The 21,964-nt window shown below is 46.2% G+C and overlaps 1 protein-coding gene across 1 annotated transcript in view; it reads right to left on the reverse strand.

The window, feature by feature from the left end:
* Positions 1-21,964, reverse strand: part of GLRA3 (glycine receptor alpha 3) — a 596,907-nt gene that overhangs the window by 454,266 nt on the left and 120,677 nt on the right. The window lies entirely within an intron of this gene.

The raw sequence follows: 21,964 nt of genomic DNA on the forward strand, positions 1-21,964 counted from the left end.
CCCCACCAGCCCTTCATGGCAGTGGCTGTCACTGAGTATGGCACTCACTGCATTCCTTTCTCCCTGTGCTGGTACACTTTAGGCCGCTATGTGCTAACTTTGTATGCATGCTGTACAGTATGCATAAATGCACAGTTAAAAAGTCAAATGTTTCTCCAGGATAACATCAACCTCAAAGGCATTCTTTTTTGTCTCAAAGCTCAATCTACAAATGTTAGTAGATAAGGCTTTGTGTAAAAAAAACATGGATGGTTGTATGAGAACACCAGCGTTCCATCCATGGTTTGCGCCTTGATGCAAAGCAGGAACCAGCATTACTTACCCTTACTTTATGGCTACTTTCTATACCAAATAAAGTTTTGCACTTGAAAGTAAATCACAAATCAATAGTTTGCATTACGTTTGTTACAGAGGCCGCAGAGTCTTCAAGAGATTACTACATTTTTTGCCAGTGACCAGAATGTACACTTTCGCCTGTGGTATTACTGTGACCTGCAAGATCTACACACCTATGTAAAATGAATTGATCAATTTAGGTGGGTTGCCAAACCAAAGAAATAGTTTTTTGCTTACATAATCTGAACCTGTTTTGAAGAAACTGGATCTTTAGACAATTTCTAAGGTTGTGGATTCTTCATTTAATTTGGCAGTCTTCATTTAAGTAATACTAGACCTGACATCCTTAGGGTGGTCTTCCCCAAACATTTTACATGCTTTGCCTCTCTTTTGTTGATCTTTCTTTGCTGGCCTTAGGACTCTGGGCATTTTACCACTGCTAACCAGTGCTAAACTGCATGGGCTCACTACCCTAAAGCATGGTAACTTTGGTGTATCCACAATTGGCATATTTAACTTACTTATAAGTCTCTAGTAATGTGCACTATGTGTGCCCAGGGCCTGTAAATTAAATGCTACCAGTGAGCCTGCAGCACTGATAGTGCCACCGACTTAAAAAGCCCTTTAAACATATCTCAGGTCTGCCACTCCAGAGTCTGTGTGTGCAGTTTCACTGCCATGTCAACTTGCCATTTAGAACCCCTTTCCAGGCCTTAAACCCCCCTATTATTACACATAAGAGACCCATAAGGTAGGCCCTAGGGCGTGGTGTAAGTAAAAGGAAGAACATATACTTTTTAGTTTTACATGTCCTGGTAGTGAAAAGCTCCCAAATTCGTTTTTCACTACTGTGAGACCTACCACTATTGTAGGATAACATTCAAGATTCCTTAATACCCTATTAAGTGTAATTCCTGATTGAGAAGGAATATGACTCTCATATTTGGTACCTATGGACTTGTAAAAATAAATCCCCTTTAATGGTAAAGTTGGAGTTATGATTACAACTTTAAAAATACCACTTTTAGAAAGTTGGCATTATTCTGCTCATTAGTCCTCTGCATCTGCTTCCTGTCTTCAATACACATCTGGGCTTGGTGACAGCTGGGCTTTGTGCATTCCCTCTAGATAGTCACACACAAAAGAAACTGAGGTGTGCCATTTACATCCTGATGGCCCATCACCAAGCTGGGGGGCCTAACTGAGCCAGATAGGAGGGAGGAGCTGAGACTTGCACTTGAAGAGGCTGTCTGTCTAGACACAAAGAGCACTGTAGTATGTTTGGAGCTAGGGCAGGAAAGGGAGGACCTGTGTCCACTTAAAAGCCCCCCTTTGAAGTCACCCCCACATCAAGGGCACCAAACGGTATAAGAATTGGACTTATCCTACCAAATCAGTACACTTCTGGAGCTGAAGAAACTCTGCCAGGAAGAAGGACTGCTGTGCTGCTGAGGAGACTGCCACTCTGCTAGACTTTGATGGACTCCTGCCTGGATGTGCCTGCCCTGCTGCCTGCTGTCTCCTTGTGTGGGAGTGAAAAGGACTTGACCTGGATTTCTACATCCCCATAACCAAGTGACTGGCAAGGGCTTGGTGGCTTGCCTCCTGTTCTGCAGTCTCAGGAACATGAAAGACAGCCTGCATTTTCCCTACAGCACCTAGACTCTGCCACCTGTGAGTCCTGCGCTGTCAAGTGGTGCCAATTCAGTCCTGGGCCCTTGGAAGTGTGTTTTTCTGTGCTGTAACTCTCAACATTGACACATTGCCACCACTGCGCCAATCAGAATCACTGCATTCCTGTTCAAAACCTTTGCATCACTTCACATCGCTGATTGCATGGCTCCTAATCGGAGCATCTCCATCGGCCACTGGCGCATCACCTTACACATCGCCGGCTGCGCGGCTCAACAATGACACTTCACCTTCATCTTAAAGGGTTCAATGTCACAGCTCAATGACATTGCAATGACTGCATGGCTCGACGATGATGCATCTCCTGACTGCGTGGATCGGAACCAACGCATCATCTTAGCATTGTCTCCTCTGCTTCTTGCATCGGACCCTCAATGTCGCTGCAACACTCCACACAAGTTACTGTTTCAGTGGGACAAGGTTAGTCCCTGTAACCAGCCCGCGCTCCATCACAGTCGGCCCGATCTTTGAATTTACCTCATTCTAGGGTGACCAAATAGCCCTGGTTGGTTCTTTAATTCTCTAGGCACTACAATTGCAGAGATTCTTTAAAAGAATCATATCTCAACTACTTGGTTTGTTCATTAAATTAAGATCTATTTTTCTAAATTGGTGTGGATTATTTTGGGTGGTATTTTCATTGATTTGCTGTTTTACATTTTGCACAATTACTTCACACATTGCCTCTTGAGTTAAGCCTGCCTGCTCTGTGCTAAGATATCATAGGTTGAGCACAGGTTAATTTATGGTGTGTAACTGACTTACCATGACTAGGATTGTAGTTCCTACTTAGACAGGGTGTATGCCTCTGCCAACTCAAAACCCAATTTCTAACAAGGAGGTATTTCATATCAGTTTGAGGAAAATGCTTTCTTTAATGCAATAACTACCTTTCAGTTTTCATTGTAGCAATCTACTAACATCATGACGTATTAATTCCAATAATGTCCTGCAGGCCACCTTACCATTCTTCAGTGCTGTTGACTTTGAATACTCCAGAACTTTTCAAATGGGAATATAATTAATCACCTGTTCTAAGTAAGGGGTCATCTCCAAATCCCATCACCCCACCTGTTTTTCAAATTTGTTTTTGCTGGAAGCAGAACTCGTAGCACTTTACCACTGCTAGCCAGTGCTAAAGTGCTTCCGCTCTCTCCCTAAAACATGGTAAGATTGGCTTACACCTGACTGGCACATTTAATTTACATATATATCCCTAGTATATGGTACTACTTGCACCAATGACTTCTGAATTAAATTGTACTATTGGGCATACAGGACTCATTGTGCCATTCACTTCAGAAGCCCTTTAAAACATGTCATGTCCCATTACAACCAGAAGTACTGTTTTAAAACTGCAAGTAGTACTAGTAAAATAAACCTTTTGCCAAACTTTCCTTTTTAACACACAGAAGTCACTCCTACTTTACGTCCTAAACAGCCCACAGTGCAGGGTGCATTGAATTTAAAAAGTGTGACGTGTCATGGAAGTGAAAAGCTCTTAATTTAATTTTTCACTACTGTATGGCTTATCAATGGTTACTTTGTTACATTTAACAAGTGATAACCTTTGATTGGGAACAGATAGAAATGTCACGTTTGGACTCAAATGATTGCACTTCAAAATTCTCTTTGGTGGTAAAGTCAGATTTTAAGATACAATTCAGAAAATGTGATTTTTGATAAATTTGGCATTTTCTTGACCTACCATTTGGTGCTTGCTTCCTGGGTCACATGACCGGAATACTAGAAAACTGTCCTTTGTGTATTCCTCAAAAACAGTGAGACAAAAAGAGACTAGGTTTTGGCAGGATGGCTTATCCTCCACACAAACACAAAGGAACCTGATACCAGTTTTACGTCACACTAGAGTACATGGAGCGTTGCCAAGGGAAGGAAAGATCTTTCCACAACCACTTATGGGGTTAGCCAGGATGTCACCCTCACTTCAGAGGCTGTCACCAGGTATAAATATTCAACCTCCTGAACCACCTCTTCAGTACACTCCTGGAGCTATGGACTAGAGACGAAAGACTGCCTTGTTCCCCAGAGGACTGCCCTGCTGCTTGAGGCCTGTCTTGTTTTTCAAAGGACTGTCCTACTCCTACCAAAGGACTGCTCTGCTGCTTGAGGCCTGCCCTGCTGTCTGAGAAGGAAGACTGGGCCTGCTATCTTCATCCCAGAATACCCTGAGTGACTCTAAGGTTCAGTTGGATGACCTCTTGTTCTAAGCTACAGGGACACAATAAGTTTCAGAAACCTCCATGCAACTGCCTAGCTAATCTGCTGCAACTGGAGACCTGTCTGGGCCTGCAACTGGATGTGCCCGAGCACTGCTGACCTTTTCTAGAGTGAGCCCCTGATTGTCAAGAGGTGCCTCCCAGGTCCTGGCCCCATGGCTGGCATCAGTTAGCACTGTTCTGTGAAGAAAGGATAAATCCTGAAGTTTGGGGCTCTGTGTGACTGTGAATGGAACTGTTCATGCTGAGACTCTGCCACCTGTGACTATCGACCAATGTAAAGCTCCAGTGAAACCAACTCTTCGTGCTACAGCGACCATCACAATGACCGGCAAGGCAAGAGCTGCACTTCGCATTACAGCAGTGACAGTCCTTGGTGGCCACCAACAAGAAACTCCAGCAATGACAATCCATGACACCCGACCAGATCTTCATGCTACATTGATGGGCATCTGCAACACCAGGTCTACTCTTCGTGCTACAGCAATGAACTTAAGTAACACTTTCCCTGCTCCTCAGGTCCTCCTCCACTGAAAACTGGTCTCTTTGTGTCAGACTTCGAAAAAGGTAACCATTTCAGCTGGGCTAACCTGGGTCCCTATATCTAGCCTACTCTGCACTGCAGTTGTCCTGAACTTGTAACTTCCCCCAGACTAGCATGCGTCACTGCATCAGAACCACCACTGTGCATCACATCCAATTGAAGGCTCTTGCACCCATTGTCGACAGCAGCCTCAACAATGGTGCCTGACTCCACACTGAAGCCTTGCATCTCCTTGGAACCTACACATCACCTCAACTGTGTGATGCCAGACTTAACAATGCAAGCCCTCATCAAAGGACCTCACACCATACCCTTGCTACATCTTGGAAATGAAGCACCGCATCAGATACGTGATGTATCTTCGACACAGAACCTTGCAACACTCCACAAACCAGGACTGAAGGTACTTTGTTCAGCAGGCCTAACTGGGTCCAGAGCCATCCTGTGCTTCATTGCAGTCAGCCTGAGCGTTTGACTTTATCTCAGTCCAGTACGAGCAGATATCCACAGTAGGTGCTGTACGTATTTTGGTGCTATTTTCACTAAAGTCTTTTAAAAATAGCTCAAGTTTTACTGATTGGATTAGTGTCATTGTGTCTGTTAAAAAAATCTTGTCTGGAAAGATTTACAGGTTGCCAGACAAGGTGAGGTCCAGTATCAAGGAGATGGTCTTCAAGATGATGGTGTTTGGAATGATTGAGCCGTCCAACAGTCCTTGGTCCAGCCCTGTGGTGCTGGTACCCAAGGCTGCCCTGCCAGGGACCACTCCATAACGTAGGTTCTGAATGGATTACAGGGACTCAATTCCATCACAAAGACTGATGCACACCCTATCCCCCAAGCTGATGAGCTCATTGACAGACTGGACCCTGCCAAGTTTCTGAATACCTTTTATCTTACATCAGGGTACTGGCAGATTGCTTTGACTGAGAGGCAAAAGAGAGGTATATATTCTCAACACCAGAGGGCCACTTCCAATTTGAGATGATGCCCTTTGGTTTAAAGAATGCCCCTGCCACCTTTCAGAGGGTGGTCAACAGGATCCTGGCTGGAAAGGAGGCATTTTGTGCTGCATATCTGGATGACATAGCTGTCTTCAGCTTCAGCTGGGAAACACATCAACCACCTACAGGGGGTGCTTCAGGCCTTGCAGTAGATGAGCCTGAATATCAATGCCAGTCAATACCAGATAGAGCAGGGTTCTGTGTGTGTCTGGGCTACATGGATGGCAGGGGTAAGATGCAGCCTATCCAGATCAAGATTTGAAACTATCCTGACCTGGCAACCCCCTAAAACACCAGCTGAAGACAAGGCCTCCCTGGGCATCACAGGATACTATATGAGGATTGCATTGTTGCCGCCTTCACGTGTCTGACTTTAAAGAAGCAACACATATAAGTGATCTGGACAGAGGGCTGTCAAAAAGCCTTTGATACTCTCAAGGAGGCCAAGTGTACAGCACCTGTACTTAAGGCAACCAATTTCTGTAAGGAGTTCATAGTGCAAATAGACACTTCAGAGCATGGCATTAGGGCTGTCATAGCACAGTTAAATAAGAAAGGCCTAGACCAAACGGTAGCCTTCATTAGCAGAATGGTACCTCCATGGGAAAAGAGGTGAAGTTTGATTGAGATGGCGGCCTTTGTTGTGGTCTGGGCACTGATAAAGCTGAGGCCATACCTGTTTGGGACTCATTTCCTTGTCCTAACAAACCACAGGCCCCTAAGATAGGCGCATGCAGATGAGGGGTGAAAATCACAAACTGTTGCGGTGATCCAGCTCCGTACAGAGTGTGGACTTTACACTGGAACATCATCCTGGTTCAGACCACATCAATACTGATGGTCTATCCAGGTTCTTCCCCCTTAGTGATGAGAATTCCCAAGGGTTTAGGTAGTTGTCCCCACTTTCAGATGGGGGGGACACATGCTAGACCTTTCAGTTTCTTCCCCCTTAGTGATAAGATTTCCCAAGGTGTTGGGTAATTCTCCCACTTTCAGATAGGGGGACACATGCCAGCCTTACGGTGGTCCTCCCTAACTTTTTGCCTTCTTCCATTTTTGATGATCTTGTTTTTGCTAACCTTAGGACTTTGCTCACTCTACCACTGCTGAACAGTGCTAATGTGCAGGTGCTCTGTACTCTAAACATGGGAGCATTGGTCTATTCCCAATTGCCATATTTAACTTACTTGTAAGACCCTATTAAAGTGGCACAACATGTGCCACCCACTTAAGTAGCCCTTTCGACGTATCTCAGGCTTGCATTGCAGTCTGACTGCGTAACTTTGAACTGCCATGTCGACTTGGCAAAATAAACCTATTGCCAGGTCCAAGCCTTCCCTTTTTACACATGAAAGTCACCATTGCGGTAGGCCCAGGACAGACCAGAGGGCAGGGTGCATTGCACTTGAAAGATAGGAAAAGTTTTACGTGTCCTAAAAGTGAACAATTCTTGTATTTGTTTTTCATTGCTGCAAGGCCTACCTCTCCCATTGACAAACATTAAAGTTACCATATTAAATTTACTAAGTTACCATTTTCAAATGGGACGAGGTAACCAGTTCATGTTTGGTGTCTTTGAATTTGAAAGTAAAAATCGTAACTTATGATGAAATCAGATTTTGTATCAGAATTTTCCTGCCTTAGCCATTTAGGCCGTCATTACGACCCTGGCGGATGGTGCAATGATGGCGGTAAGACCGCAAACAGGCCAGCGGTCATTACCGCCCCATTATGACATTGGCGGTTTGGCATGTACCGCACCGTCCACCACAGCGGTAATGACTGCCAGGCTGGAGACAACGGTCTCCAGCCCGGCGGCCGTCACTAGTACGCCGGCGGTATCAGGACCCCGCATACCGACATGGATTTTGTGGGGTTTTGAACCACCACAAAATCCATGGTGGTAGGCATTATCAGTGCCAGGGATTGGGGTCTCTCCCTCCCCTGAGTCCACCCCCAACACCCACGACCCCCCTACCACCTCCCAAAGGCAGTAGGACTCCCTCCCCACCTCCACCCCGACCCCGACCCCACAGACCTCCCCAAACAACCGCCCGGACCCCACTTCTTGCACGCTCACACCACTCACAAACATACACGCGCAGATACATGCACACATACATACACGTAACATTTACCCTACACACATTACACCTCCTACATACATACATACACTCACACACCCCCTCTACACACTCACATGCACACCTCCATGCACGCACACACCACACAACACTCACCCACTCCCCTCCCCTAACGGACAATCACCTTACCTGTTTCAGTGATCCTCCGGGGGGGAACGGGATCAATGGGGGCTGCTCCGCCACCACACCCCGTCACCAGAACACCACCATGCTGAATACTGAGACATCATTCGGTGGGCGGTGTTCTGATGACATGGCGGTGAAGGTGGAGCAACCTCCACTACACCGCCGACAGCAGTCATAATATGGTTGGCGGAAGACCGCCAACACTGGCAGTCTTAGGGCCGGCGGAACCTCGGCAGTCTTTGAAAAAGACTGCTAAGGTTGAAATGAGGGCCTTAGTGTCTGTAGCCAGTACCGGGTCTCATGACTGAGTGTGTGGCATGATGGACCTACTGACACAATGGTAGTGAGGAGCTGGGTAGAGCTCCACCTAACTAGACTGTGCCTTGCCTCCACACAAAGGGTTGCATATCACTGTAGTTAGTCTGGAGCCAGGACAGTGAAGGGAGGATGCCTGGGAACTTCAAAGGGAAACCACTAGAAACTTCTCCCTCACTTCAAAGGCACAATTGGGTATAAATGTTAGACCTCAGACACCAACTCTTCAGTACACTTCTGGACCTGTGGATACTCTGCCAGTATGAAGGACTGCTGTTCTGCTGAAGGACTGCCATTCTGCTGCATTGCTCAATTGCACTGTACTGGACTATTGCCGTGCTCTGCTGCTGCTTTGTTGTGCTGACCTGCTCACATCCTACCAGAGTGAGAAGAACTGGACCTGCATCTCTTGAACCTAGAACCCCGGAATTACTCCAAGTGATAGTTGACTCGCCTCCTGACTTAAGCCTCAGAGAAAGAAGTCCAACAACAACTGTGCACCTAGACTCTGCAATCTGTGAGTCTACCCTGGCAAGTGCTGCCACCCTAGTCTTGGACCTTTGGAAGAAGAGTTAAGGTGCTTTGCCAGCTTCTGTGGACCCAGCAGAACTGATGCAGCTCATCAGCTGTGTGGCACAACCCTAAACAAAAGTAGTGCATCCCCGCAGCTGTGTGAATTAAAACTGCCACAAAGACCTGCATCCCATCACAGTCTGTCACTGCATCAGAATGGCTGCTGCACAGTGCATCATCAGCACAGTCACTAATATCCCTTGTCATCAGCAGCCTTAAAGATGCCCCTGGACTCCAGATCACAGCCTAACAAGGGCTCCGTGTCGGGAATGTGTAATTGAAACAGAAGCAATTCCCCTTATCGCGGGTGTTGGTGCGTGGGATCTGTTGACGGTGTCTTCGGCCAGGGACCCGTTTGAGGGCACCGGCATGAAAGAAGGAGGTGTTGGCATTGGCAGGGACGCAGGAGGCATGAGGTGCGAGGGTTGTGCCGCTGCTGCGAGCTGCCCTGGAGGTGCTCCGAGTTAGGGAGGCTGCGGCTCGTGTTTCCTATTGGGGAAACGGTGGCAGAGCCAGCACAGGAGCGAAACAGATCAGAAGAGCAGGAAGTACTGTGGAAGACAGCGAGGACTTGCTTCGTCCATACACAGTAAGAGAGTTACAGGGGATTAAAGGAATTGGAGGTTCTGTGTGCTGTGAGGATGCTGTTTTTTACAATTAAACGACACAAAAGTTTACTTAGCTCCCATGGTGGACAGGATAAGAGGGGTGGTTGTGGCCAAGAAGAAAGGTGGGAAGATGATGCTCAAAAATGGTTTTGGTCAAGTAGCATACTCCCTGTGGAGCGCTAAAAAGAGTAAGAAAAGGGTAGAAGTTGAGGGTTTGGACTCTCTTCAGAAGCAGTCTACAGTGAGGAGTAAGGTGGAGCAAACTAGTAGTATTAGTAAAAGGAAACTGACCTTTAGTAGTGCAGGGGTGATAAATAATAGGAAAGTGTGAGTTACTCCATCGGTAAGGACTTATTTTCGTGTACTACCAGGATCTCCTAAAATGTCGACTGGGGATGAAGGCATGCAACATGTAGACAAGTTAGTACCCACTGTTGACTTGGAGGACAGACTTCAGGATACCTGGGTAGACAGAGGAGGTACAGTGCAATTTACTCAGGGTATTCTCAGAGACTTGAGAAGGGATAGGCACAGGGCAAGATGTTCAGCCCCTTGGTGAAAATCATGGACACTCTATCGCAGATATGCTAAAGGCATTATCTGTGGAACTGAAAGGTGGCTTTTAGACTTCTAATTCTAATCAGGCGGAGATTAGAAATCTTTGTGAAGATTTAGGGAGGAAAATAGACAAGCTTGCAGGTCGGACGGCTGCTCTGGAGGAGGAGGTTGGAGAGTTAAGGACGGTGGTAGAGGAAAATAAAGAGCAAATAAAATATTTGAAAGAAGGGGAAGTGGGGGTAATGGCCGAGATGAAATCCCTAGAAAATAATCAGAGGAGGAAAAACTTGAGGTTTCTCAGAATCACCGAAGGATTGGAAGGAGGTGATTTAAAAGGCTTTGTGGCTCGATTAATAATGCAGGAAGTGAATGTTGAGGAATTGGAAGTTAATGTCGTAAAAGACATTCAAAGGGTACACCAGGTCCAGGTGAAAATTCCCTCTGATAGGGATAAACCAAGGAAAATCTTACTCTATTTTCAAACATATGCGATGAAGGAACATATTTTGGCATCGGCATTGAAAAAGAAGTCATTGTCATTGAATGGGTCCCCGTTTGAAATCAGGTCAGACCTAGCATCTGTTACTTTAAACACACAATGGGAGCTGGGAAAAAGAATAGATACATTAAAAAAACTTGAAGCAACAGCTCAGTTAAAGTTCCCTGCGTCTTTAAGAGTTATGGTGAATAACAAAATGTATAATTTTATGGATTGGAAGGAGGTAGAGGATCTGATTAGGAAAATAGAGAAAAGGAACGGGAAAGGTTTAGTCTAAGTTTTTTTTTTTTTTCCCTTAGGTAAGGAGGTTTGGTAAATGGGGAAGATGCCCCGACCCCAACACGGCAACCCTCCTCTGGCATATTGTCAAAATAAATAAGATTGGGTGGGTTCCCCTGGGAGGAGTAGGGATGGGATGTAGCAAGGGGGGTGGTGATGGGGCGCACTGGGTGGGGACCATAATAGGGGGAAAAAAGGAAAAAAAGATCCTCGCTGATGTAAATAGAGAGGGAGCAGGAGGGGGAGGAGTGGGGTTATAAGAACAGATCTGGCCCCTATTTGGAAAGATGGTGTTGAGTGATTTGAAACTCCCGTCTTGGAATGTCAATGGTCACCTGGTAAAAAGTAGACAGAAAAGGCTGGTGCAATATTTGAAGGACGTTCTGGTTGATGTGTTGATTTTACAGGAAACTCACCTTTCTAAAGAAGAATGCTTTTAAGTCATGTAGATGGGTACAGAAGATAGCCAGTTCTAATTGTACGAGTGGTAGTAAGCGGGTGGTCATTTTAATTAGGAATCATGCTAACATCACTTTTGTCGAAGGCCCTATAGATAAATCCGGGAGATGGATGCTGGGGAAGATGTCTGCTTTTGAGTACGCTGGTAGGATATTACGATCCTAATAGAGACGATATAGGTCCATTGAGAGAATTATCACATTTTCTACTGCAATACTCGGATCCTATAATATGGGCGGGAGACTTTAATGTCATATTGAACTATGAGCTACATAGATCGTCGGGTAGTAGGTCAAGAGTGAATGAGAAAATGCAAACTCAGATACGAGCAATGATGGCCCAATGGGGATTATACGATGCTTGAAGGGATAAGAAGGGGTCTGAGAGAGGCTACTCTTATAACAATAAGAAATACCGACATCAGTCTAGGATCGATTATTTTTTAATAGATAGTGATTTGAAAGACTATGTCGAGGAAGTAACACATATTGGAGCCCATTTATCAGATCATTCGGCGGTTAGTTTACAACTTAGGTTGCGACGAATAGGAGTGAAAGAAGGTGGACTTTAGATAGAACACTGCTATTGGAAGGTGAGGTGGTTATGGAGCTGCGGGTGGAGGCAGAAGATTTTTTTAGGATGAACATGGGCTCATCCTCCTAAGCAATAGTTTGGGACACCTTCAAGGCTTTTTTTAGGGGATGACTGATCAGAATAGCTTCATGTAGGAGGAAACTATACAACGAAGAAATCACTAGGTTAGAAAATCAAATACGACAGTCCGAACAGAGAATGTTATGTGCGGACCGGGAAGAAAAAATTGATGAGTTAAATAAGCAAGGACAGGCAGCCCACCTGGGACTGGCAGCAGTTTTAGACAATAGTATCAGATTGAGATGTGAGGCTAATAAGGTGGCCCATTTTGAGTATAGTGAGAACAGTAGCAAAATGCTGACCTGGAAATTTAAATCGGATATAGCGAGAAACCGGGTGATAGAAATTCGAGATGAAAGCTCTGGTGAGATTAGGAAAGGTAGGACACAGGTGGAAGAAAGTTTCTTTAATGTTTTCAAGGAACTATATACGGAGGATTTGGAAGTTCCACCGGAGGCAATGATGAGATGGCTTGGGGAATTATAATTAGCCACTTTAAGTGAAGAGGGAAAAAGGGTGGTTGATGGGCCGTTTAAGCAGATAGAAATAGAACAGTCCATTCTTTCAGGTAAATTGGGGAAAGCGCCAGGACCAGATGGATTACTCATTGAGATTTATAGATCTTTGGGAAGTAGTATTGTCAAATTTTTAAAGGAATTATGTAATAGCATTATGGGGATGATGAGAGTCTCCCTCCTTCTTGGAAAGAAGCTATTATTACATTAGTTTTAAAACCAGGTAAAGACCCTAGGAATTGTGAATCATATCACCCAATATCACTTTTAAATTGTAGTTATAAAATCTTTGCAAAACTCCTGGCAGATAGATTAGGGGCTATTATGAGGAAGCTCATACACACTGTTAGAAATGGGGTCTTTGGTTGACAGTCAGGTTACCCCCTGTTGAAGCAAGGACCCTCACTCTAGTCAGGGTAAAATTGAATCACCTTCAGCTAACCCCTGTTTACCCCCTTGGTAGCTTGGCAGAGCAGTAGGCTTAACTTCAGAGTGCTAGGTGTAAAGTATTTGTACCAACACACACAGTAACTTAATGAAAACACTACAAAATGACACAACCCCAGTTTAGAAAAATAGGAAATATTTATCTAAACAAAACAAGACCAAAACGACAAAAATCCGACATACACAAGTCAAGTTATGAATTTCTAAAGATTAAACTCAAAAATAGCGCTTAGAAACAAAAATGCTTCGATGAGATGTTAACACGGCGTCATGACGGAGGCGTTCCCAACAAGCCGACACCAGCGGCGCGGGACACGGAGTCGTGTAGACCCCCAAGTACAGTACCTTTGGTGAAGAGAGAAAACAAGCCAATGCGCGAAGTCTGGGATCGCGGCGTCTGTGCGAAATGTTGAATCCGCGCACTTCGAGCAGCGTCAGTCGCGACGTGGTGTGCCGACTTCCATGGAGTCGTGGACTTCAGCGGGGCTGCAGCGGTGTCGGGCCTGCGAAGAGCGTCGCGTTCCAGTGAAGGTTACGGCGTCGGGTGCAGGCGGCGTCACCGGATTCAGCAGCGGCGTCAGTCCAGAGTCGTCCGAAGTCGATTTCCTTGGATTTCCACCAGCTCTCCTTTCGAGGGCCCAGGGACTGGATAGGGCACCACTTGTCAGAGCAGGAGTCTCTCCAGAGACCCCAGGTGCTGGCAGAGAGAAGTCTTTGCTGTCCCTGAGACTTCAAACAACAGGAGGCAAGCTCTAACTCAAGCCCTTCGAGATTTCTTCACAAGATGGAAGGCACACAAAGTCCAGTCTTTTCCCTCTTACTCTGGCAGAAGCAGCACTGCAGGAAAGCTCCACAAAGCACAGTCACAGGCAGGGCAGCACTTCTTCCTCAGCTATCAGGTCTTCTCCAGGCAGAGGTTCCTCTTGGTTCCAGAAGTGTTTCTTAAGTCTGTAGATTTGGGTGCCCTTCTTATACCCATTTTAGTCTTTGAAGTCACCTTTCTTCAAAGGGGACTCACACCTACTTGTGAAATCCTGCCTTGCCCAGGCTAGGCCTCAGACACACACCAGGGGCTTGGAGCCGGCATTGTCAGAGGCAGGTACAGTCCTTTCAGATGAGAGTGACCACTCCACCCCTCCCTCCTAGCAGAGATGGCTAATCAGGAAATGCAGGTTACACCCCAGCCCCCTTTGTGTCACTGTCTAGTGCGAGGTGAAAAACAACCCAACTGTCAAACTGACCCAGACAGGGAATCCACAAACAAGGCAGAGTCACAGAATGGGTTAAGCAAGAAAATGCTCACTTTCTAAAAGTGGTATTTTCAAATGCACAATCTTAAAATCAACTTTACTAAAAGATGTATTTTTAAATTGTGAGTTCAGGGACCGCAAACTCTACATCTCCATCTACTCTCTATGGGAATCTACACTTTAATCATATTTAAAGGTAGGCCCCATATTATCCTATGAGAGAGACAGGCCTTGCAACAGTGAAAAACTAAATTGGCAGTATTTCACTGTCAGGACATATAAACCACATTACTATGGGGGTCATTCTGACCCTGGCGGCCGGTGGCTGCCAGGGCCACCGACCACGGGAGCACCGCCAACAGGCTGGCGGTGCTCCCACGAGCATTCTGACCGCGGCGGTTCAGCCGCGGTCAGAAGCGGAAAGTCGGCGGTCTCCCGCCGACTTCCCGCTGCTCGGGGGAATCCTCCATGGCAGCGGAGCGCGCTCCACCGCCATGGGGATTCTGACACCCCCTACCGCCATCCTGTTCCTGGCGGGTCTCCCGCGGTAGGGGGTGCCGCGGGGCCCCTGGGGGCCCCTGCAGTGCCCATGCCCATAAGAGGGCCCCACTGTGTATTTCAGTGTCTGCAATGCAGACACTGAAATACGCGACGGGTGCAAACTGCACCCGTCGCACCCCTGCAACTACGCCGGCTCAATTCTGAGCCGGCGTCCTCATTGCAGGGGCATTTCCTCTGGGCCGGCCGGCGCTCTTTTGGAGAGCGCCCGCCGGCCCAGAGGAAATGTCTGAATGGCCGCCGCGGGTGGTCATTTGGCGGCTCCCTCCAGGCGGGCGGTTCCCGCCGCCCGCCGGGCTCAGAATGAGCCCCTATATGTCCTACCTTATCCATACACTGCACCCTGCCCTTGGGGCTACCTAGGGCCTACCTTAGGGGTGCCTTACATGTAAGAAAAGGGAAGGTTTAGGCCTGGCAAGTGGGTACACTTGCCAAGTCGAATTTACAGTGTACAAATACACACACAGACACGTTTACAGAGCTACTTATGTGGGTGGCACAACTAGTGCTGCAGGCCCACTAGTAGCGTTTGATTTACAGGCCCTGGCATCTCTAGTGCACCTTACTAGGGACTTACTAGTAAATCAAATATGTCAATCATGGATAAACCAATTACATACAATTTACACGGAGAGCATATGCACTTTAGCACTGGTTAGCAGTGGTAAAGTGCTCAGAGTTGAAAAGCCAACAGCAACAGATCAGAAAAAAATAGGAGGCAGGAGGCAAAAAGACTGGGGATGACCCTGCATAAGCAAAAGTCCAACACACACATATCAGAAAGGTTTTTTTGAAGGGTAGATACATGCATGAGCTGACACATGGTTTGGTTAGGGTCGATTGATTAGGCTACTACTTTGTGTGTGCCTTTGGCAGTGGTAAGTGTGAGAAATTATCCTCTTTCTAGCCTTGTTACCCCCACTTTTGGCCTATTTGTGAGTGTATGTCAGGGTGTTTTCACTGTCTCACTGGGATCCTGCTAGCCAGGGCCCAGTGCTCATAGTAAAGACCCTATGTTTCCAGTATGTTTGTTATGTGTCACTGGGACCCTGCTAGCCAGGACCCCAGTGCTCATAAGTTTGTCTCCTATATGTATGTGTTCCCTGTGTGATGCCTAACTGTCTCATTGAGGCTCTGCTAACTAGAAACTCAGTGGTTATGCTCTCTCTTTCCAAATTGTCACTAACAGGCTAGTGACCAATTTCACCAATTCACATTGGCATACTGGAACACCCTTATAATTCACTAGTAGATGGTACTGAGGTACCCAGGGTATTGGGGTTCCAGAAGATCCCTATGGGCTGCAGCATTTCGTTTGCCACCCATAGGGAACTCTGACAATTCTTACACAGGCCTGCCACTGCAGCCTGAGTGAAATAACGTCCACGTTATTTCACAGCCATTTACCACTGCACTTAAGTAACTTATAAGTCACTTATATGTCTAACCTTTACCTGGTAAAGGTTGGGTGCTAAGTTACTTAGTGTGTGGGCACCCTGGCACTAGCCAAGGTGCCCTCACATCGTTCAGGGCAAATTCCCCGGACTTTGTGAGTGCGGGGACACCATTACACGTGTGCACTATACATAGGTCACTACCTATGTATAGCGTCACAATGGTAACTCCGAACATGGCCATGTAACATGTCTAAGATCATGGAATTGTCACCCCAATGCCATTCTGGCATTCGGGAGACAATTCCATGATCCCCCGAGTCTCTAGCACAGACCCGGGTACTGCCAAACTGCCTTTCCCGGGGTTTCACTGCAGCTGCTGCCAACCCCTCAGACAGGTTTCTGCCCTCCTGGGGTCCAGCCAGGCTTGGCCCAGGAAGGCAGAACAAAGGACTTCCTCAGAGAGAGGGTGTTACACCCTCTCCCTTTGGAAAAAGGTGTCAGGGCTGTGGAGGAGTAGCCTCCCCCAACCTCTGGAAATGCTTTGATGGGCACAGATGGTGCCCATCTCTGCATAAGCCAGTCTACACCGGTTCAGGGATCCCCCAGCCCTGCTCTGGCGCGAAACTGGACAAAGGAAAGGGGAGTGACCACTCCCCTGACCTGCACCTCCCAGGGGAGGTGCCCAGAGCTCCTCCAGTGTGCTCCAGACCTCTGCCATCTTGGAAACAGAGGTGCTGCTGGCACACTGGACTGCTCTGAGTGGCCTGTGCCAGCAGGTGACGTCAGAGACTCCTTCTGATAGGCTCTTACCTGTGTTGCTAGCCTATCCTCCTTCCTAGGTAGCCAAACCTCCTTTTCTGGCTATTTAGGTTCTCTGCTTTGGGGAATTCTTTAGATAACGAATGCAAGAGCTCATCAGAGTTCCTCTGCATCTCTCTCTTCACCTTCTGCCACGGAATCGACCGCTGACTGCTCAGGAAGCCTGCAAAACCGCAACAAAGTAGAAAAGTAGCAAAGACGACTACTGCAACCTTGTATCGCTGATCCTGCCGCCTTCTCGACTGTTTTCCTGGTGGTGCATGCTGTGGGGGTAGCCTGCCTCCTCTCTTCACTAGAAGCTCTGAAGAAATCTCCTGTGGGACGACGGAATCCTCCCCCTGCAACCGCAGGCACCAAAAGAACTGCATCACCGGTCCTCTGGGTCCCCTCTCAGCACGACGAGCGTGGTCCCTGGAACTCAGCAACTCTGTCCAAGTGACTCCCACAGACCAGTGACTCTTCAGTCCAAGTTTGGTGGAGGTAAGTCCTTGCCTCCCCACGCTAGACTGCATTGCTGGGTACCAAGTGATTTGCAGCTGCTCCGGCTCCTGTGCACTCTTCCAGGATTTCCTTTGTGCACAGACAAGCCTGGGTCCCCGACACTCTAACCTGCAGTGCACAACCTCCTGAGTTGTCCTCCGGTGTCATGGGATCTTCTTTTGTGACTTCGGGTGAGCTCCGGTTCACTCTTCTTTCTTTCTGGCACTTCTGCGGGTGCTGCCTGCTTCTGTGAGAGCTCCCTGTCTTGCTGGGCACCCCCTCTGTCTCCTCACGCAATTGGCGACATCCTGGTCCCTCCTGGGCCACAGCAGCATCCAAAAACCCTAACCGTGACCCTTGCAGTTAGCAAGGCTTGTTTGTGGTCTTTCTGTGTGGGAACACCTCTGCAAGCTTCTTCACGACGTGGGACATCCATCCTCCAAAGGGGATGTTCCTAGTCCTCTTCGTTCTTGCAGAATCCACAGCTTCTACCATCCAGTGGCAGCTTCTTTGCACCCTCAGCTGGCATTTCCTGGGCATCTGCCCAATCTCGACTTTGTCGCGACTCTTGGACTTGGTCCCCTTGTTCCACAGTTACTCTCATCCGGAAATCCATTGTTGTTGCATTGCTGGTGTTGGTCTTCCTTGCAGAAATCCCCTATCACGACTTCTGTGCTCTTTGGGGAACTTAGGTACACTTTACACCTACTTTTCAGGGTCTTGGGTTGGGCTATTTTATTAACCCTCACTGTTTTCTTACAGTCCCAGCGACCCTCTACAAGCTCACATAGGTTTGGGGTCCATTCGTGGTTCGCATTCCACTTTTGGAGTATATGGTTTGTGTTGCCCCTATACCTATGTGCTCTCATTGCAATCTATTGTGACTGTACGTTGCTTGCATTGCTTTCTATTGCTATTACTGCATATTTTTGGTATTGTGTACATATATCTTGTGTATATTTGCTATCCTCATACTGAGGGTACTCACTGAGATACTTTTGGCATATTGTCATAAAAATAAAGTACCTTTATTTTTAGTATATCTGTGTATTGTATTTTCTTATGATATTGTGCATATGACACCAGTGGTATAGTGGGAGCTTTGCATGTCTCCTAGTTCAGCCTAAGCTGCTCTGCTAAGCAACCCTTTTCTATCAGCCTAAGCTGCTAGACACCTCTTCTACACTAATAAGGGATAACTGGCCCTGGTGCAGAGTGTAAGTACCCCTTGGTACCACTACAAACCAAGTCCAGCCTCCTACAGTAATGGTGTATGCAACAAAGGCACTTGATAGAGTCAAATGGTGTTATTTGATCATGTTATGTGAATTTTACGATCTTGGAAGGCATTTTATCAGAGAATTACATAAAATCTACCATGATCCCAGTGCAAAAATCTTGGTTAATGGTTTGCTTACCCCTTCTTTGAAGATAGAAAGAGGAACGAGACAGGGGTGTCCATTATCTCCATTACTGTTTGATCTCTATATTGAGCCATTAGCTATTAGAATTAGAAGCAATATGAGAATCCCCTCATTTGTGTGTGGGAACTTAGTTAGGAAAGTTTCTTTATATGTAGATGATCTAATGATTTATACCTCTAATTTAACTCAGGCTAAACCAGTTTTGGAAGAGTTAATGGAAGATTTTGGGGGAATCTCTGGCTATGAAGTTAACAATCAAAAGACTGATATTATGGTGTGGAACATGGAAGTAAATTATTTTATAAATGTAAAGGAAGAAGTTAAATATCTGGGGATCACTATAACGAATGATATACGTAAAACAGCAGAAATAAATGTTGGCCGGATTTTGCGGGAGGTAGATCTACTAATGAGGAAATGGCTAAATCCTCCATTAACCATTATAGGTCGGGCTAATGTTGTTAAGATGGTGATTGTACCCAAACTAGCTTTAATTTTTTAATTCATTACCATTAATGTACAATAAGGGCTCCTTAAAGAAAATTCAAGGGAAAATTAGTAGTTTCATTTTGGCATCCAAAGGTGTTCGTATATCGTGGAAAAAAAATTAGAAGAAAGAAAGAAAAAAGTGATTTGGCAGTCCCGGATTTGCAGTATTATGCATGGGCTTTTTTTGTTGAAAAATGTAAGGCAGATTTTTAACCAACCAGATCGCTCAGAGTTGGGGCAGACTCTTGTACCTGTGACAGAGGGAAATGAGTTACAGAAAAGCTTTTTGTATAAGTTTGGGGACCCCAAGTTCTACAAGAAAATTCGATTTAAGGTGCTGCAGGACTTGGCAAAAATTTGGTATGAGGTGAGAAGGGCCACAAGTTTGTCGTACTATAGCAAGTATGCTCCGGTTTGGGACTCTCCTGGTTCTCCGGAATGGACTAAAGATACCTTGGCCACTCTATTGAAAGAGGCAGGTTTACTGCAGTGGGGAGATCTTTGTTACAGTGGAGAAGTCAGGGCATTTGAAAATCTTCATATGGAGGTGGGAGGAAGGTTGTCCAAATTTAAATACCTTCAGATAAAGAGCTGGGCAAGGAATGACTGAGGAACTGGGGAGCACTAATAGTGTGGAGGATCAGCTGCATTTCGATACTTCATTGAAGAAAGAAGTGGCTAGATGGTACTGGCTGGTCATGGATATTGTGGACAGCGAATATTCCCTCCCGGATGAAATATGGAAAGAGTGCTTGCCGGAGCCTAATTTTAAGGACCTTTGGCAAGTATCTACTACACTTTTATATAATACTGTTAAACCTGCTACGTTAAGAAGAAATCATTTGTTTTCAATCCACAGAATTTTCTGGACTCCAGCAAAACTCTCCAAGTTGAAACAGGATAACACGGTGAGGTACAGGAAGTGCGGATCTGCATCAGCAGAAGACCTACACATGTTTGTAGAGTGCCCCCAGTTTAGTAAGTTTTAGCAAGAGGTGGGTGAAGCAATTAAGAAAATACTCCCCACAAGTCCTAAGGAAAGATCGTTGGTAGTGATTTTTGGATGTTCACAAGAGGCACAGAAGATGGGCAGAGACAGAGCTAAATTGTTGTTTTATATGATGCTTGTGGCAAGAATGGAGATATGTAGGAAATGGGTTAGTATTGTCCCTCCCACCTTTGCAAAACTCTTTAATATATAACCTCAAGTTAGATTTAGGTAGAGATTGTAAGAAAACAAGATTTTGTAAACCCATTGAAATGATGGTTGGGAATTGGGGAAGGTATAGACATGTAGGGTGTGATACGATCCTATGATTATATACATTTTCAAGGCTCCTTTGCTGCCTCGCATCTGATGTTAGGCGGAAGGAACTCCTAGACAGGGGGGATTTGGTTTGAGACGGGCTGTGAGCAGTTGGTAAGATCTCTATCCCCCAACCCTTTTTGTGAAGGGAAAGTTTGAAAGGAAAATGAGGATAAAAAAATAAAAAAAATCACATTGCAAGCCCTCCTCAACTGGATCCTTAAGAGTGATGCAACAGGATTTGGCACCGAAACCTTATCACATCTCGTTACCGTGCATGGGTTTGGCTGTACAATGCATCTTCAACACAGATTATCACAATGATTTGCAAACCAGGATTTCATTAAGTGGGCCTAACTGTGTCCCTGTAGCTGGCCCCCAATCTAAGACAGTCAACTTGAACTTGTGATTTTCTTCCAATCTGGAGTGACCAGGACTCTACAGTTGACACTTTACTCCTTTTTTTGCTGTTTTCACTAAAACCTTTAAAATTGAATATTCCTAGTTCCACTGATTGGATGTTTGTCAGTTTTCTCTTGTTTTAGTTATTAAAGATTACTATTTTGTTCTAACTCTATTGTGGGCTCCTTTTATGGTGTGTTTTCACTGAATTAGTGTTTGGAGTGTTGCACAAACCATTTACATATTTCCTCTGAGTTAAGTCTGACTGCTTCATGCCAGGCTACCCGAGGGTTGAGCACAGGTTAATTTAGGGTTTGCTTGTGACTTCACCCAGAGAAGATTTGTGGTTGCTGCTTTGTAGGAAAGCAACCTCTTTGTAGCTGGGTTACACCCACTTTTGGCCTGTTTGTCAGTGTGTTTGACTGTGTCTACTGGGATCCTGCTAACCAGGACCCCAGTAGTCATGCTCTAATTCTCAAATTTGCTTGCTGGCCACAGTATTTCACCCACAACTGGCACACTGGTGCCCTCTTATGAGTCCCTAGTATATGGTACCTAGGTACCCAGGGCACTGGGGTTCCAAGGGATCCCTATGGGCTACAGCATATATTTTCCCACCCATAGGGAGCCCAGGCAAACACTTCTGCCGGACTGCCATTGCAGCCTGCGTGAAAAAGTGCAGGCACCCTCTCAGTGACATTTTTCACTATACCAGGTCACTTATAAGTCATCCCTATGGTAGGCCTTCTAGCCCAGAGGGCAGGGTGCAATGTACCTGTGTGTGAGGGCCGCCCTGCACTAGCAGAGGTACCTCCACAAACTCCAGGCCCATTTTCCCAGACTTTG

This window comes from Pleurodeles waltl, chromosome 1_2 (genome assembly GCF_031143425.1).
Source record: "Pleurodeles waltl isolate 20211129_DDA chromosome 1_2, aPleWal1.hap1.20221129, whole genome shotgun sequence".
Taxonomy (NCBI): Eukaryota; Metazoa; Chordata; class Amphibia; order Caudata; family Salamandridae; genus Pleurodeles; species Pleurodeles waltl.